The sequence below is a fragment of the Amblyraja radiata genome, chromosome 21 (assembly GCF_010909765.2).
Source record: "Amblyraja radiata isolate CabotCenter1 chromosome 21, sAmbRad1.1.pri, whole genome shotgun sequence".
In the NCBI taxonomy this organism is placed as follows: Eukaryota; Metazoa; Chordata; class Chondrichthyes; order Rajiformes; family Rajidae; genus Amblyraja; species Amblyraja radiata.
The window spans coordinates 5277800-5295476 of NC_045976.1; the positions used below are offsets into that span (position 1 = coordinate 5277800).

The following is a 17677-nucleotide window of genomic DNA, read 5'->3' on the forward strand; positions in this document are numbered from 1 at the left end:
TGCCATTCGATGCAAATTTGCAGACGACACAAAGCTGGGTGGCAGTGTGAACTGTGAGGAGGATGCAATGAGAATGCAGGGTGACTTGGACAGGTTGGGGGAGTGGGCAGATGCATGGCAGATGAAGTTTAATGCGGATAAATGTGAGGTTATCCACTTTGGTAGCAAAAACAGTAAGGCAGATTACTATCTAAATGGCTCTTAAAAATAGCAGAGTCAGAGGATATGGGGAGAAGGCAGGAACGGGGTACTGATTGGGGATGATCAGCCATGATCGCATTGAACCCCAATCAGTACCCCGTTTCTGCCTTCTCTCCATATCCCCTGACTCCGCTATCTTTAAGAGCCCTATCTAGCTCTCTCTTGAAAGCATCCAGAGAACCTGCCTCCACCGCCCTCTGAGGCAGAGAATTTCTCAGACTCACAACTCTCTGTGTGAAAAAGTTTTTCCTCATCTCCGTTCTAAATGGCTTAGCCCTGATTTTTCTATGTTCTAACTTACTTCACCAGTGAGCGGACGAGTTGGTGGACTCTCTCCAAAGGTTGTGTTGTACGTAGGGGACGGACAAACTCAAGACCTTGGCAGGCGGCGAGGAGTTCGATAGCAAGCACTGCAAGAAAAGATTTCCCACATGAACCTGATCTGCCGTATAGGAATTGAACTGCAGATGCTGGTTTACACCGAAGATAGACACAAAATGCTAGAGTAACTCTTCAGACTGAAGAAGGAAGGATCTTGACCCATTCCTTCTCCCCAGAGCTGCTGCCTGTCCCGTTAAGTTAAGGGCCTGTCCCACCAGCATGAGGTGTACGGCCTTGCGGGGCCGGTCCCACTTCCAACCGCGGAGCCGTCTGGAGTTCTGCAGGGCTGGTCCCGACATCATACTCACCAATCAGCTGGGCAGGAGGCGGGCCGACTGAATTTGGACGTCGCACTGCGTCGGGCTATTACATCATCACGCATAGGCACGCCGGGCGGTGACGTCATCGCGCAACGCCACGTGCTAGGCGTACGCCGTCAAGACACTGTGTACGGCGTCGAGACGCTGCACACGGCGTTGAGACGCTCCGTACTCCGTACGCCCATCACGGGCTGACAGGCCATTGCGCGCGGAATGTTTGGACAGTGTCAGTTTTTCGGAGCCACGCGCGGTGTCGGGACCAGCCCCGCACAACTCCATACAGCTCCAGCGATCGAAGTGGGACCGGCCCCGCGAGGCCGTATTGCTCAAGCGACCATGTTAGGTCGCGCTCGCCACATGGAGTCGCATGCTCGTGGGACAGGCCCTTTACTCTAGCATTTTGTGTCTCGCCTGATCTGATGCCAAATGGCTAACCATCAACAAAACCTGACATTACGATAAAAATCAATCAAAAATGCAGACGCTGGAAATAAGAAATAAAAAGTATGAAGTAAATGGTGGAAAAGTTCAGGTGGCATTGGTGTGAAGAGAAACAGTTAACATTTCACATCTGAGACAGTTTCTCTCTCCGTCGACGCTGCCTGACCTGTTGAGTTTTTTTAATCATATTCTGTTTTTATTTCTGCCGTTCATACGTACGTCCACCAAATAGTGTGGGGTAAGGTTAAATTAAGAATTTGGGTCTCATCAGAATTACAGCAAGTAACTTGAACCGAGTCTAAGTTGAGAAGAGGCGGTGCATTAATTGTCTCAGTGGGATCGTCCTCTCTCCTGCAGCGGGCGATCTCTCCGTACCTTGTTCGACGTGCTAGATGACCATCAGTGCTTTCCTGGCAGCCCATCCGCCCATGGAGACGTGGTCCTCTGTGGCAGCGCTGGTGGACAGCGAGTCCACTGATGACGGGTGGCACAGAACCTTGTTCTCAGACACTGGAGATACAATGTGTTGTCACTCCGTTACTGGAATTCTCATCGCTTTATTTCACGTGTATTTGTGCGAGGAAGGATATTCTTGCTATTGAGGGAGTGCAGCGTAGGTTCACCAGGTTAATTCCCGGGATGGCGGGACTGACGTATGATGAACGAATGGACCGACTGGGGCAGGGCCGGATTTAGATGAAGAGAGGCCCTAAGCTATTTCACTTGTGAGCCCCCCCCCCCTCCCCACGACTAGAGGACCATGACTACCCGACAGTGACAGTGACACTTTTAGATCCTATGGTATGTTGTCATTAAACAGTTGGTTTTAAAATACATTTTGGATTCACCGCAGAGCGGGCGATGCTTTACCTGGAGGGGTGGTGGGTGGTCAGGGGGTAGGGGGGTATGAGGACTGTAGTGTGGGTGGGGAATAACTGGGGTCACATGGTTTGAGGGGAATGGGGAAGACCCAGTGGAACAGCCGCTGAGGTTACCTGGGATAGGGGACTAGCACTAGGACCCAGCGCAGTCAAACCCGGGGGAGTTGGAGTCTGTAGCGTGGAAACTTCAGGCCTGGTGCTGAGTCCAGGCTGCAAGTAAGGCGACGGCTGCGAGCTGCTGGTGGGCGGTGGAGTGGCCAGGGTCAGCGGGCAAAAAGTAGGAAGTCCCGGTGGGCGGATGGTCGGTGGGGCGGCGAGGTACGACGGGTCCGGTGAGGCAGCGGGGTGAGTCGGCCCCCCTAGATCTCGAGGCCCTAAGCTTAAGCTTGTCTAGCTTATACATAAATCCGGCCCTGGACTGGGGTTATACACAGGGTTATTGACTGGGGTTATACACAAACCTACACACACTTGGGACAATTTTATAGCTTACCAAAGGCAATTAACCCACAAACCTGTATGTCTTTGGAGTGTGGGAGGAAACTGGAGCCCCCGCATTTAATGTTGATACTAAATATCAATGTATATTTTTAAGGCAGAGATTGATAGATTCTTGATTGGTATAAGTGTCAGGGGTTATGGGCAGAATGGGGTTACGAGGGAAAGATGGATCAGCCATGATTAAATGTCGGAGTTGACTTGATGGGCTGAATGGCCTAATACTGCTCCTATCACTTATGAGCATGAACTTATGACATGTATAATGGTGACAGGTCTACAGTGAAGAAGAGTTGGCACCTAATGCAGCAGCAGTGCAGTGCGCCACCATGAAGCCACAGTTCAGGCCACCCTCTTTGACCAGGAAGGCAGGCAGTTCGCTCAGGGACGGGTTACACAGCCTCTCGATGCGCCTCTCGCTGATGGAAGCCAGCTCGTGAACCGCGATGGCCAGGTAGTCGAGAGCCTGCAGGTAATTCAAGGTGACAAGCTGCAGGAGTCAGTCTGCCCTGCACATAATTATTCTACAGCAATGTCTGAGGCAACCTCTTCAGACGATTAGATCAAACCCCCCAAAACGGCAAGTTAGAAATTACACTGATGTCGTCAATGGAAGTGCTTTAGACACCGGAATGCCTTTTGAGTGTGGGAGGAAACTAGAACACCCGGTGAAAACCCACACAGGTCACGGGGAGAACGTTCAAACTCTAAACACACAGCATCCGTAGTTAGAATTGAACCCAGGTCTCTGACGCTGTAAGGCAGCAACTCAGATTCAGATTCAATTTTAACTCTACCACTGCGCCACCGTGCCACCCACCTGCTGTGTAGGAAGGAACTACAGATGCTGTTTTATGCTGAAGATAGACATATCAGGCAACATCTCTGGAGAAAAGGAATACGTGACGTTTTGGGACAGGACCCTTCTTCAGACCAAGAATCTCGGTTATTTCACTACTAATTCCTTGGTTATGGGGAGAAGGCAGAAGACTGGGGTTAGGAGAGAAAGATAGATCAGCCATGATTGAATGGTGGTGTAGACTTGATGGGCTGAATGGCCTAATTCTACTCCTATCACTTATGATTTTATGATAAGTAGGTTCCTCATGAAGTAGGGAGTCCATACCTGTACAGAATATTTCAAACGACATCTCACCACCACATCTATACCCTTGCATTATCCTATTGCCAATTTTACTTAGAATTTCTTAGAAACAAATCCTGAGACAGATGATTAGCAAACTGATCACTTACTTTAGCAGGATATTCGCCATGGAAGTTTCCACCTGAAATAATCTCCCCTCTCTCTGCAAATACAATCTGGAAACTGATTAAGAAATAAAATTGTTCGTATTTTAAAGGATGCAAACAGATTCTCATTGAAACTAAAGCTGGAAGAACACGCCAACATTCAACAAATCTGGAGCACTGACTTTTATTCAAACGTGGTAGATTACAAATGAGTTGGTGGGAATAGATTGGGTAAACGCACAGTCTCTTGCCCAGATTAGGGGAATCGAGAATTAGAGCGGGTAGGTTTAAGGTGAGGGGTGAAAGATGTAAGAGGAACCTGAGGGGTAACTTTTTCTACACAAAGGATGGTGAGTGTATGGAATGAACTACGGGAGGAATTAGATGAAGCAGGGACTATTGCAACGTTTAAGAGACACGAGACTAAGTGGGACTCTTGTGGGTCCCAGTCACACAGGAGGCCTGGTCCCCCAACGCAACCTATTCCCCAACGTAATATTCCACCGCTCACCCATAGCCCCTAACTTGTGCAGGCGCGGCTCATTTCCCCTCATCCCCCAGCACTCTCTCCCCCTCCTCTTCATGTGTGGGAGGGGAGGGGGGGAAGGGAAGTGTGATGTGAGGGGGAGGGGATGTGTGCGGTGCGCGGGTGGGAGGTGTGTGTGTGTGTGTGGGCAGGGGGTTGGTGTGGGCAGGGAGAGGGGTGTGTGGGCGGGGGTGTGTGTGTGGGGTGTGTGTGTGTGTGTGCGTGTGTGTGGGTGTGGCTGTGTGGGCGGGGGGGGTGTGTCGGGTGGTGTGTGTGTGGGCAGGGGTGGTTGGGGGGGAGAGGGGTGTGTGGGCGGGGGGGTTGTGGGAGGGATGGGTGTGGGTGGATGGGTGTGTGGGCGGGGGGGGTGGGGTTGTGGGGAGAGAGCGGTGTCTGGGCATGGGGGAGAGAGCTGGTATCACATGGGAGGGGGGCAGGAGCCAGTGAGGGGGAGCAGATGAGTAGTGGCTGGAGCTGTGTGTGCGATGGGGACTCACAGCGGGCGCTGGTCACTGGCCGTTCTCCTCCGCCGGGATCAGACTCTCCGCTTTCCATTCCCATCACCGACTCTGCGCCGGGCTGGGCCGGACTGGACCAGGCTGGGCCGCTGAGTTACTCCAGCATTATGTGTCTATCTTCTGTACCGCTGGTTCATAGAAGGATACAGGGTTATCGGTAACACTGTTCATTTCAGTCACCAGAATATTCTTCACAAAAGCAATCGTGTCGTTTACCACCCCATGCACCTGCAAGAGAGCATCGGCAGGTTAGGAGGTGTGTAACACGGAGTCATAGTGTAACACACTGTGGAAACAGGCCCTTCGGCCCAACTCCTCCATGCTGACCACATTGCCAAATGTTGTAAATGTACCCTCTGCTGCCACTCCCTCTGGCAGCTCGTTCCATGTTCTATGTTAAAAACCTGACCCTCAGAACCCCTTTCAATCTTTCCCACCTCACCTTAAACTTTTGTCTTTGGAGATATGGCGCGGAAACAGGCCCTTTGCCCACCGAGTCCTTGCTGACCAGCGATCACCTCATACACTAGCACTATGCTTTTCACTTGGGGTAATTTAGAATCTTATCAAAGGCAATTAACTAAACAATTAACTTATAAACCTGTACATCTCTGGAGTGTGGGAGGAAACCGGAGCACCCGGAGAAAACCCACAAGGTCACGGGGAGAATGTACAAACTCTGTACAGACAGCACCCTTAGTCAGGATTGAACCCAGGTCTCTGGGGCTGTGAGGCAGCAACTCTACCGCTGCACCACCGTGCTGCCCCTGTTCCCTGTTCCCCGCATTTTTAGACAGCTCTACCCTGACAAAAATACTGTGACCATCCATCTTACCATTGCCTCTCATGATCATATAAACATCCCTCACCCTCTTTCACAGCATAGAACATAGAAGATAGTAAGTGCAGCACAGGAACAGGCCCTTCGGCCCATAATGTCCATGCTGAACATGATGCCAAGCTAAATTAATCTCCCCAGTCTGCACATGATCCATATCCCTCCATTCCCTGCAGGGAAACAAGCCCAACATCCAGTTTCACAACTCGAGCCTGCCAGTCCCAGCAACAATCAATCAATCAATCTACCTTTATTATCATCTTGCAAAGCAACAATTGTACAGTGCAAAATGAGAAGACGTTTCCCAGGGAATACCGGAGCATCGCACACAAAACTAAAACATTTCACACATAATAAAAACAATAAAAACAATCCAGTCCCTGATAAAACAGTACAAATAGTTAAAAAGCAGGTAAAACATCAACATTAAAATACAGTAAAAACAGTCATAAATTGTCCAGGGCAGCTGATTTAAGTGGCCAGTGCCAGAGTTATTAAATTGTCAGTGCAAAGCAGCAGAATCAGGTGGAGTGACTGTTTAGCAGCCTCACAGCCTGTGGAAGGAAGCTGTTTAGCAGTCTGGTTGTCCGGGCTTTGATGCTACGGTATCTCTTGCCTGGTGGCAGGAGATCCAGGTGTGAGTGGAGGGCGTGCAGTTTGTCCTTTGCTATGCTCAGTGCTTTTTTCAGGCAGCGGCTCTGGAACATTTCTTGTACCGAGGGTAGGGAGACGCCAATGATCCTCTCTGCTCCCCCTCACTACCCTCTGCAGAGACTTCCTGTCTGAGCAGTTACAGTTGAAGTACCACGTGTTTATGCAGTATGTGAGTACAGACTCCACCGTGCCACTGTAACAAATCTGTGAGAATAGTTTTAAACAGGAATAGTCGTGGTGACAAGATCACTGTGGTAATAGTCCACAGATGGCTGTGGAGGCCAAGTCAATGGATCTTTTTTAGGCGGGGATTGACAGACTTTTGATTAGTACGGGTGTCAGAGATAATGGGAAGAAGGCAGGAGAATGGGGTTGAGAGGGAAAAATAGATGAGCCTTGACTGAATGGCGGCGTAGACTTTATTGAATTGAATTGAATTTGAATCCTTTATTTGTCATTCAGACCTTTCGGTCTGAACGAAATGTCGTTGCCTGCAGCCATACATGTAATAATAAACAACACACAATAAACACAAATTAACATCCACCACAGTGAGTTCACCAAGCACCTCCTCACTGTGATGGAGGCAAAAGTCTTAGGGTTGCTGTCTTTAGACCTTACTTCAGACTTTAGGGACAGCATGGAAACATGCACTTCCCCCCCATCGAGCCAATGCCGACCAGCGATCACCCCGTACACTAACACTATCCTACACACACTTGGGACAATTTATCAACTTACCGAAGCCAAATAACCTACAATCCTGTACACCTTTGAGGTGTGGGAGGAAACCGGATCATAGAAGATAGGAAGTGCAGCACAGGAACCCAGAGAAAACCCACGTGGCCAAAGAGAGAATGTACAAACTTTGCCCGTTGATGGGCCGAATGGCTTAATAGTTCTCCTCTAACAGCAACATAGCGGTAGAGTTGCTGCCTTACAGCGACAGAGACCCAGGTTTGATCCTGACTACGGGAACTGTCTGTACGGATTTTGTACGTTCTCCCCGTGAACGCGTGGGTTTTCTCCGGGATCTCCGGTTTCCTCCCACACTCCAAAGGTTAATTGGCTCGGTATCAATGTAAATTGTCCCTAGTGTGTGTGTGTGTGTGTGTCGGATGGTGTGAATATACTAGGATCGGTGAGAACTCGGTGGGCCGAAGGGCCTGTTTCCACGCTGTATCTCTAAACTAAATTAAATACAAAACTAATAAACATGAACTTATGAGTCGATGGAGTCATAAATGGACCTGTGGTACATGGCGCTCGGTGACACTCACCTGCGGACAGCACCGGAGGGTGTAGGCATCCTGAACACGATCACACAACCTGTGGCTCCCTGTGAAAGGTCCACAGTTACAAATCAAAGGGAATCTGTTACCTGTACGTTTTTTTTAACATAAATATTTTCTTGTTATTGGATTGGGTCCAGGGTGCAGAGCAATTGATACAGCTATAGAAAAAGGTATAGAAGTGTGAAAACGCACACCTCCACAATCAGTGACAGTTTCTTCCCAGCTGTTATCAGGCTACAGAACCATCCTACTACTACTAGAGAGCGGTCCTGAACTACTATCAACCTCATTGGTGACCCTCAGACTATTCTTGACCGGACTTTGCTGGCTTTACCTTGCACTAAACGTTATTCCCTTATCATGTATCTATACACTGTAAATGGCTCCATTGTAATCATGTATAGTCTTTCCACTGACTGGATAGCACGCAACAAAAGCTTTTCACTGTACTTCAGTACGTGACAATAAACTAAATTAATTACTGTCAATCAGAAGGTGACTCACCTGCTATCTCAGATGCATGAACGTCGGAGTCCAAGAGTGACCTCAATCGAGCAGCTACGTCCATCTGTCCTTGGTGTGGTCTCAGCTTGTGGACATCTGTTTAACATACAGGGCCACAGACAAGTCTTAAACTAGACCAACCTTTCTTTCCAAAGTGAATGGTAGGGCTCTGGGGAGTGTTGTAGAGCAGAGGGATCTAGGAGTGCAGGTATATTGTCCCTTGCCAGTGGTGGCACAGGTAGGTAGGGTAGTCAAAAAGGCTTTTGGCACATTGGCCTTCATCAGTCAGACTATTGAGTATACAAGTATACAAGTTGGGAGGTCATGTTGCAGTTGTATAAGACATTGGTGAGGCCGCATTTAGAGTATTGTATTCAGTTCTGGGCACCATGTTACAGGAAAGATGTTGTCAAGCTGGAAAGGGTGCAGAGAAGATTTATATAGTTGTTGCCAGGACTCGAGGGTCTGAGCTATAGGGAGAGATGAGTAGGCTGGGTCTCTATTCCCTGGAGCGCAGAAGGATTTTGGGTGATCTTATAGAGGTGTATAAAATCATGAGAGGAATAGATCGGGTAGACACACAATATCTCTTGCCCAGAGGAGGGGAATCGAGGACCAGAGGACATAGGTTTAAGGTGAAGGGGAAAAGAGCATGAGGGGTAACTTTTTTACACAAATGATGGTGGGTGTATGGAACGAGTGCCGGAGGAGGTAGTTGATGCATTGACTATCACAACATTTAAGAAGTAATTAGACAGGTACATGGATAGAACAGGTTTAGAGGTAAATGGGTCAAACTCAGGCAGGTGGGACTAGTGTAGATGGGACATGTTGGCCAGTATGGGCAAGTTGGGCTGAAGAACCTGTTTCTATGCTGTTTGACTCTATGACTCCATAGGCCTGATGTACCGTGTTGAGTCGAGTAGACCAGCAGCCTGGGGAACAGCGACGAGGATAAGTCTGTGTCCGATTCCACAAGTGCTCTGTGAAATTCAGCAGCCTGGGGAAAACTGGTGTCGGATGCTGGCATATCTGGCTCAACCACCCCGGCCAACCGGAGAGGCGGCACGGTGGCGCAGCAGTAGAGCTGCCGCCTTAGAGCACCAGAGACCGGGGTTCGATCCTGACTACAGGTGCTTGTTTGTCTGGAATTTGTATGTTCTCGCTTCTGACTGTGTGGGTTTTCTCTGGATTCTCCTGTTTCCTCCCACACTCCAATAACGTGCAAGTTTGTAGGTTAATTGGCAAATGTGAATTGTCCCCCAAGTGTGTAGTGTGCGGGGTGATCGCTGGTCAGCGCCAAAGGGCCTGTTTCTCCAAAGTCTAAATCTCCTCTCTAGTGATCCATATCCCTCTATTCCCTGCATATACATGTGCCTAATCTAAAAGCTTCTTAAACGCCACAAGCTTATCGACCTCCACCACCACGTTCCACGTACGCACCACTGTGTGTATAAACAAATTGCCCCTTTAAAAACAAATCTCCTATAAACCCCCCCACCCCTCCTTCCTGCCCCTTTGGGCTTAATGATACATCCTATAACCTTCTCTATCCTGGAAGAAAGGTTCTGACCCTCTACCCTATAATTAGGGTATACCCTATTATACCCTAGAATTATAATACTCTATAATTAATAAATAATCTCTTGTAATTTGCTGAGGCTTATAATTATGTTTAACACATTCAGTATAGATTCCTTGTGGTGACCACTGCCCAGTCCATCACGGGTTCTGACCTCCCCACCATCGAATGGATTTACAGGAGTCACTGCCCCAAAAAGGCAGGCAGCATCATCAGAGACCCACACCACCCTGGCCGCACTCTCATTTCACTCCTGCCGTCGGGAAGAAGAGCCTGAAAACTGTAACGTCCAACAGCCATCAGACTATTAAACGCTACATCCTCCAATAAACTCTAAACTACATAGACTTGGGAGTTGTTTAAGAAGGAACTGCAGATGCCGGAAAATCGAAGGTAGACAAAAATGCTGGGGAAACTCAGTGGGTGCAACGTTTCGGGACGAAACGTTGCCTATTTCCTTCGCTCCATAGATGCTGCTGCACCCGCTGAGTTTCTCCAGCATTTTTGTCTACCATAGACTTGGGAGTATTGGTTTTATCTCTTTGCACTGATTTTGTTTGTTTGTTTGTCTTTATGTGTGTATATACATTTACAGTGGCTTGCAAAAGTATTCATACCACTTGAACTTTTCCACATTTTGTCACGTTGCAACCACAAACGTAAATGTATTTTATTGGGATTTTATGTGATGGACCAACACAAAGTGGCGCATAATTGTGAAGTGGAAGGAAAATGATACATGGTTTTCAAATTTTTTTACATATAAAAAACTGAAAAGTGTGGCGTGTAAAAGTATTCAGCCCCCTTTACTCTGATACCCCTAAATAAAATCCAGTGCAAACAATTGCCTTCAGAAGTCACCTAATTAGTAAATAGATGCAAAACGCTAGTAAATAGAGTCCACTTGTGTGTAATCTAATCTCAGTATAAATACAGCTGTTCTGTGAAGGCCTCAGAGGTTTGTTAGAGAACATTAGTGAACAAACAGCATCATGAAGCCCAAGGAACACACCACACCAGATAGGTCAGGGATAAAGTTGTGGAGAAGTTTAAAGCAGGGTTAGGTTATAAAAAAATATCCCAAGCTTTGAACATCTCACAGAGCACTGTTCAATCCATCATCCGAAAATGGAAAGAGTATGGCACAACTGCAAACCTACCAAGACATGGCCGTCCACCTAAACTGACAGGCCGGGCAAGGAGAGCGTTGATCAGAGAAGCAGCCAAGAGGCCCATGGTAACTCTGGAGGAGCTGCAGAGATCCACAGCTCAGGTGGGAGAATCTGTCCACAGGACAACTATTAGTCGTGCACTCCACAAATCGGGCCTTTATGGAAGAGTGGCAAGAAGAAAGCCATTGTTGAAAAAAAGCCATAAGAAGTCCCGTTTGCAGTTTGCCACAAGCCATGTGGGGGACACAGCAAACATGTGGAGGAAGGTGCTCTGGTCAGATGAGACCAAAATTGAAGTTTTTGGCCTAAATGCAAAACGCTATGTGTGGCGGAAAACACTGCACATCACCCTGAACACACCATCCCCACTGTGAAACATGGTGGTGGCAGCATCATGCTGTGGGGATGCTTTTCTTCAGCAGGGACAGGGAAGCTGGTCAGAGTTGATGGGAAGATGGATGGAGCCAAATACAGGACAATCTTGGAAGAAAACCTGCTAGAGTCTGCAAAAGACTTGAGACTGGGGCGGAGGTTCACCTTCCAGCAGGACAACGACCCTAAACATACAGCCAGAGCTACAATGGAATGGTTTAGATCAAAGCATATTCATGTGTTAGAATGGCCCAGTCAAAGTCCAGACCTAAATCCAATTGAGAATCTCTGGCAAGACTTGAAAATTGCTGTTCACAGACGCTCTCCATCCAATCTGACTGAACTTGAGCTATTTTGCAAAGAAGAATGGGCAAAAATTTCAGTCTCTAGATGTGCAAAGCTGGTAGAGACATACCCCAAAAGACTTGCAGCTGTAATTGCAGCGAAAGGTGGTTCTACAAAGTATTGACTCAGGGGGGCTGAATACTTTTGCACACCACACTGTTAAGTTTTTTATTTGTAAAAAAATTTGAAAACCATGTATCATTTTCCTTCCACTTCACAATTATGCGCCACTTTGTGTTGGTCTATCACATAAAATCCCAATAAAATACATTTACGTTTGTGGTTGTAACGTGACAAAATGTGGAAAAGTTCAAGGGGTATGAATACTTTCGCACGCCACTGTATATATACACACACAAGTCGTAATGCAGCTTTATAAGACATTGCTTTGGATACATTTAGAGCATAGCGTGCAGTTCTTGGTCGCCCCAGTACAGGAAGAATGTGAAAACTGTGGAGAGGGTACAGAATGATGCCTGGATTAGACTGTTTCTGCTCGAGGGTGAGGTTGGACAGACTTGGATTGTTTTCTCTGCAATACTGGAGGTCGAGGGAAGAGCTGATAGAAGTATACAGAATTATGAGAAGCATTGAGAGGGTAGACAGTCGGAACCATTTTCTCAGAGAGAGCATAGCTTTAAGATAGATTGGCAACGTTTAAAGGAGATGAAGATGATTTGGAGTATTGCTTGCAGTTCTGGTGGCCCCATTACAGGAAAGATGTGGAGGCTTTGGAGAGGGTGCAGAGGAGGTTTATCAGAATGATGCCTGGATTAGAGGGTTTTAGCTACAGGGGGAGGTTGGATAGACTTGAATTGCTTTTTCTGGGACATCATGGAACGACTTGAAAATGTCTAACACTAGAGGGCGTAGCTATAAGGTGAGAGGGGGAATATTTAATGGAGATGTGTGGGGGCAAGTTTTTTACAGGGAGCGGTGCAGGCCTGGCATGTGTTGCCAAGGCTGGTGGTGAAGGTTGGTACCACAGTGGTGTTTAAGAGGCTTTTAGATAGGCATATGGAAGTACAGGGAATAGAGGGATGTGGATCATGTGTAGGCAGATGCGATCAGTTTAACTTGACATCACGTTCAGCACCAACATTGTGGGCCGAAGGGCCCGTTCCTGAGCTGTACTGTTCTATGTCCTATAGGATTGTCAGGGCAAGATTTTTACACAGAGTGTGGTGGATGGCTGGAATGCACTGCTGGAAGTTGTGGAGGAGGCAGATACAATCGTGGCATTTAAGAGTTCATAAGTGATAGGGTCAGAATGAGGCATTTCGACCCATCAAGTCCACTCTGCCATTCAATCATGGCTGATCTATCTTTGCACATTCTCCTGCCTTCTCCCCATATCCCCCGACACCAGTACTAATCAAGAAACTATCTATCTCTGCCTTAAGGGCCTGTCCCACTTGGCGGTCATTTGCGTGTAAATTACGCGACATAATTTACGCGTCACGACGCAGGGCGCGCGATGTGACACACACGTGATGAGCGCATGGTGCGCATTACGGCCGCATGGTGCCCGATGACATAGGCAGTGATGCGCGGCTGCATGCGGCGTCGCAGGTTTTAGTGACGTACAAAATCTTGGCGCGCCGTCTGCGTGACGTGCAAATGACGGCCAAGTGGGACAAGCCCTTTAAAAATTATCCATTAACTTGGCCTCCGCATTCTTCTGTGTTCTTTATATGTTCTATGTTGATCGTATTGCTCTCTGTTGCCCCATCAAAAGTAAAAGCAGTAGGTGAAACAAAAAACCCATGTAGGTCACGGGGAGAATGAACAAACACCGTACAGACAGCACCCGTAGTCAAGGATTGAAACCGAGACTCTGGCGTTGTATGGCGGCAAATCTACTGCCGCACCACTTTCACTCGCAATATTTCAAGATCATACAGTATTTAATGCCTGTCAGTGCATTGAGGGCCATTTCATATTTCATGCCTTTTCGGTAATTAGAGCCGTTAACTCTCCTCGTTAGGGTTGGGGCCTACGCGATTGAGTCTACGTGTAAAGAAGGCGTTACAGAGGGTGGACGGTCAGTGGGAGAAGGAGCCTCGGGTTCTGCAGGACAGTCTGTGTGGGCTCCGCGCTGGTCACTCACCGCTGACGAAGGCTCTGGTGGTGCCTTTGAGAACCTCCAGCGTGAGTGCGGCGATGATGTCCGCCTGGCGGGCGATGGCCACGGCTCGCTCCACTGCCTCAGCGCCCAGCGACGTGATCATCTGTGTCCCGTTGATCAGCGACAGCCCCTGGGCACCGAAGAGTTTGATGTAAAATCATAACAACATGCATTGGACATGCAGGTGGGAGGGGGAGGGGGGGGGGGGGGGGGGAACAAAGGAGGGCATATTGTAACTTTGTCCGTGCCCTTTATGTAGCGACTATTTGCATACCTTAGATACTCAAACAAAGAATTTTACTGTGACTTGTCACATATGACAATAAAGTAAAAGGTAGACAAAAGTGCTGGAGAAACTCTGCGGGTGCAGCAGCATCTATGGAGCGAAAGAAATAGGCAACGTTTCGGGAGGGCAGGGAGCAGGAGTTGATGAAGTCAGTGACGGTGCTAGAGATAGTGGCCTGGTGCTGGTCTGTGGGGTCATGGTCCAGGGGTAAGTAGGAGGAGGTGTCCGAGTCAGAGTCCATAGATGCTGCTGCACCCGCTGAGTTTCTCCAGCACTTTTGTCTACCTTTTCTAGATCTTTATTCTTTCAATTTGCTTCAATCATTAAACAATGTTGTAAAATACAAGATGTAAATAATGGTTTAGTTGAGTTTCGTTTCTTTTTGATGCGAGATACAGCTTGGAAACAGGCCCTTCGACTGCAGAGTCCACATTAACCATCGATCGCCCATCCACATTAGTTCTAAGTAATCCAACTTTTAGTTTAGAGATACAGCTTGAGAACAGGCTGTTCCTCCTACAGGTAGACACAAAATGCAGGAGTAATTCAGTGGGACAGGCAGCATTTCTGGAGGGAAGGAATGGGTGACATTTCAGGTCGAGACTTAAGAAGGGACTCGACCCGAAACATCACCCATTCCTTCTCTGCAGAGATTACTCCAGCATTTTGTGTCTACCTTCGATTTAAACCAGCATCTGCAGTTCGTTCCTGCACCTTTGTCCCAGAGTCCATGCTGACCATTGATCACCCGTTCACACAGTTTCGTTGCTATCCCACTTTCTCATTCACTACCTAGACGCTAAGGACAATTTACAGAGGCCAATTAAGCTACAAACCTGCACATCTTTGGGATGTTGCAGGAAACCAGAGCACCCAGAGGAAACCCACGCAGTCACAGGGAGAAGGTGCAAATTCCACGCTGACCTCCACTGAGGTCAGTTCCGAACCCAGGTCCCAGGAGCTGTGAGGCAGCAGCTCGACCAAGCTGAGCCACTGTGCCACCCTTTACATAGATGTCTCTCAAGTTATATCCGTGAGTAAACAGCATTTCAAAGAAAAGTCACTGAAAATATAGATTTTTTTATAGATATAGTAACCAATTGTAATACTATGTACTGGCAATGTTTAAAAAATATGTGTGTTGATTAGTTCATAAAATCAAAGGTTCATATGCTATAGGAGCAGAATTAGGACATTCGACCCATCAAAATAGGGAGAGTACAGAGGAGATTTACTAGAATGTTGCCTGAGTTTCAGCAACTAAGTTACAGAGAAAGGTTGAACAAGTTAGGTCTTTATTCTTTGGAGCGCAGAAGGTTAAGGGGGGACTTGATAGAGGTCTTTAAAATGATGAGAGGGATAGACAGAATTGACGTGGATAAGCTTTTTCCATTGAGAGTAGGGAAGATTCAAACAAGAGGACATGATTTGAGAATTAAGGGACAGAAGTTTAGGGGTAACTTGAGGGGGAATTTCTTTACTCAGAGAGTGGTAGCGGTGTGGAATGAACTTCCAGTGGAAGTGGTGGGCAGGTTCGATTTTATAATTTAAAAATAAATTGGATAGGTATATGGACGGGAAAGGAATGGAGGGTTATGGTCTGAGTGCAGGTAGATGAGACGAGGGGAGAATAAGTATTCGGCACGGACTAGAAGGGCCGAGATGGCCTGTTTCCATGCTGTAATTGTTATATGGTTATATGGTTATAAGTCTACTCCGCCATTCAATCATGGCTGATCTATCTTTCCCCTTCAACCCCAGTCTCCTGCCTTCTCCCCATAACCCCTGACACCCGTACTTAATCAAGAATCTATCAATCTCCATCTGAAAAATATCTATTGACAGCCTCCACAACCTTCTGTGACGGTTATTACACAAATTATCGGTAGAAGCCTGCTTTATTACCTCTTTAGGTTTCAGTGAAATCGGATGGAGCCCATGAGCTTGTAAAACCTGATGGTACAAGATAGAATCATTTTAACGGCAGTCTGTTCCATTATCCACATGTACTGAATCACAGTCTTGGAGGGTAAACCAAATGTATATAATCAAACTTCAAACCTCAGAGATTACTGAATCTCATGGTATCACCTAATATCACCGGATCACAAAACAACAAGGTATCACCAAAGGTACACAAAAATGCTGGAGAAACACAGCAGGTGCAGCAGCATCTATGGAGCGAAGGAGAAAGGCAATGTTTCGGAACCCAAGGGTTTCGGCCCGAAACATTGCCTATCTCCTTCGCTCCATAGATGCTGCTGCACCCGCTGAGTTTCTCCAGCATTTTTGTCTACCTTCGATTTTCCAGCATCTGCAGTTCCTTCTTAAACACAAGGTATCACCAAATCTCATTGGATTCTCTGAGCACCATTTTTTTTCAAAAATAAACTTAATTCAGGATTTAAAAAAATGTATATATAAAACAATAACAGTGCAAAAAAACTCTTCATACATTCATAATGTCGATATATTCAATAGTATCGTACTCAGCCGTATTTGCATCTATTTTAGAGATACAGCGCAGAATCGTACACGAACACTATTCTACACACGAGGGACAATTTACAATTTTACTGAAGCCAATTAGCCTGTAAACCTGTACGTCTTTGGAGTGTGGGAGGAAACCGGAGCACCCGGAAACAAAACCCACGCAGGTCACGGGGAGAATGCAAAAACTCAGACAGCACCCATAGTCAGGATTGAACCTGGGTCTATGGTGCTGTGAGGCAGAATCTCTATCGCTGCGCCACCGTGCCATCCACATATCAGGGTTGTATCGTTGAACCATTGCGCAGATACTCGGAGTTATAGAACACTGCGTGTGGTCCAACACTGTACATTTGGCTTATGGTTTAAAATCTAGTTGCTAATCAAAGTGTACCCACAATACAGTAACTAGACGTCATAGAAAACCAAGAGAACTCACATCCTTAGCGTCAGCCCAGCCGCTTTTTGGCGACCACATTTTCCCTTCACCCATCAGTCCGAGGGCAAGGTGAGCCAGAGGAGCGAGATCTCCACTGGCCCCAACAGTTCCCTTCTCTGGCACGAAGGACAGGCAGGAAGCTGCAGAAAGCACAATAAAAGAGTGTAAAGGGCCTGTCCCACTTGGGCGTCATTTACGTTTCACGCAGATGGCGCGCAAAGGTTTTGTGAATTCCAAAATCCTGGGGCGCCGCTCGCGACCGCACGTCACTGCCTACGTCACCGCGCACCATGCGAGCGTAACGCGCACCATGCGCGCATCACGTGCGTGTCACGACGCCCGCGTCGTGCATCGTGACGCGTAAATTACGTGCAAATGACACGCAAGTGGGACTGGCCCTTAAGATTACAGCCCAGCAAAACATAATCTACTCTGTTATATAAATATGAAGACAATGGGGCGGAATAGTGGCATTGTGATAGAGATGCTGCCTTACAGCGCCAGTGACCCGGGTTCGATCCTGACTACGGCGTTTGTACATTCTCCTCGTGACCT

General features: G+C 47.5%; 1 pseudogene; it reads right to left on the reverse strand.

The window, feature by feature from the left end:
• Positions 1 to 498: 498 nt before the first annotated feature.
• LOC116985040 overlaps positions 499 to 17677 on the reverse strand; it is a 43264-nt pseudogene continuing 26085 nt past the window's right edge.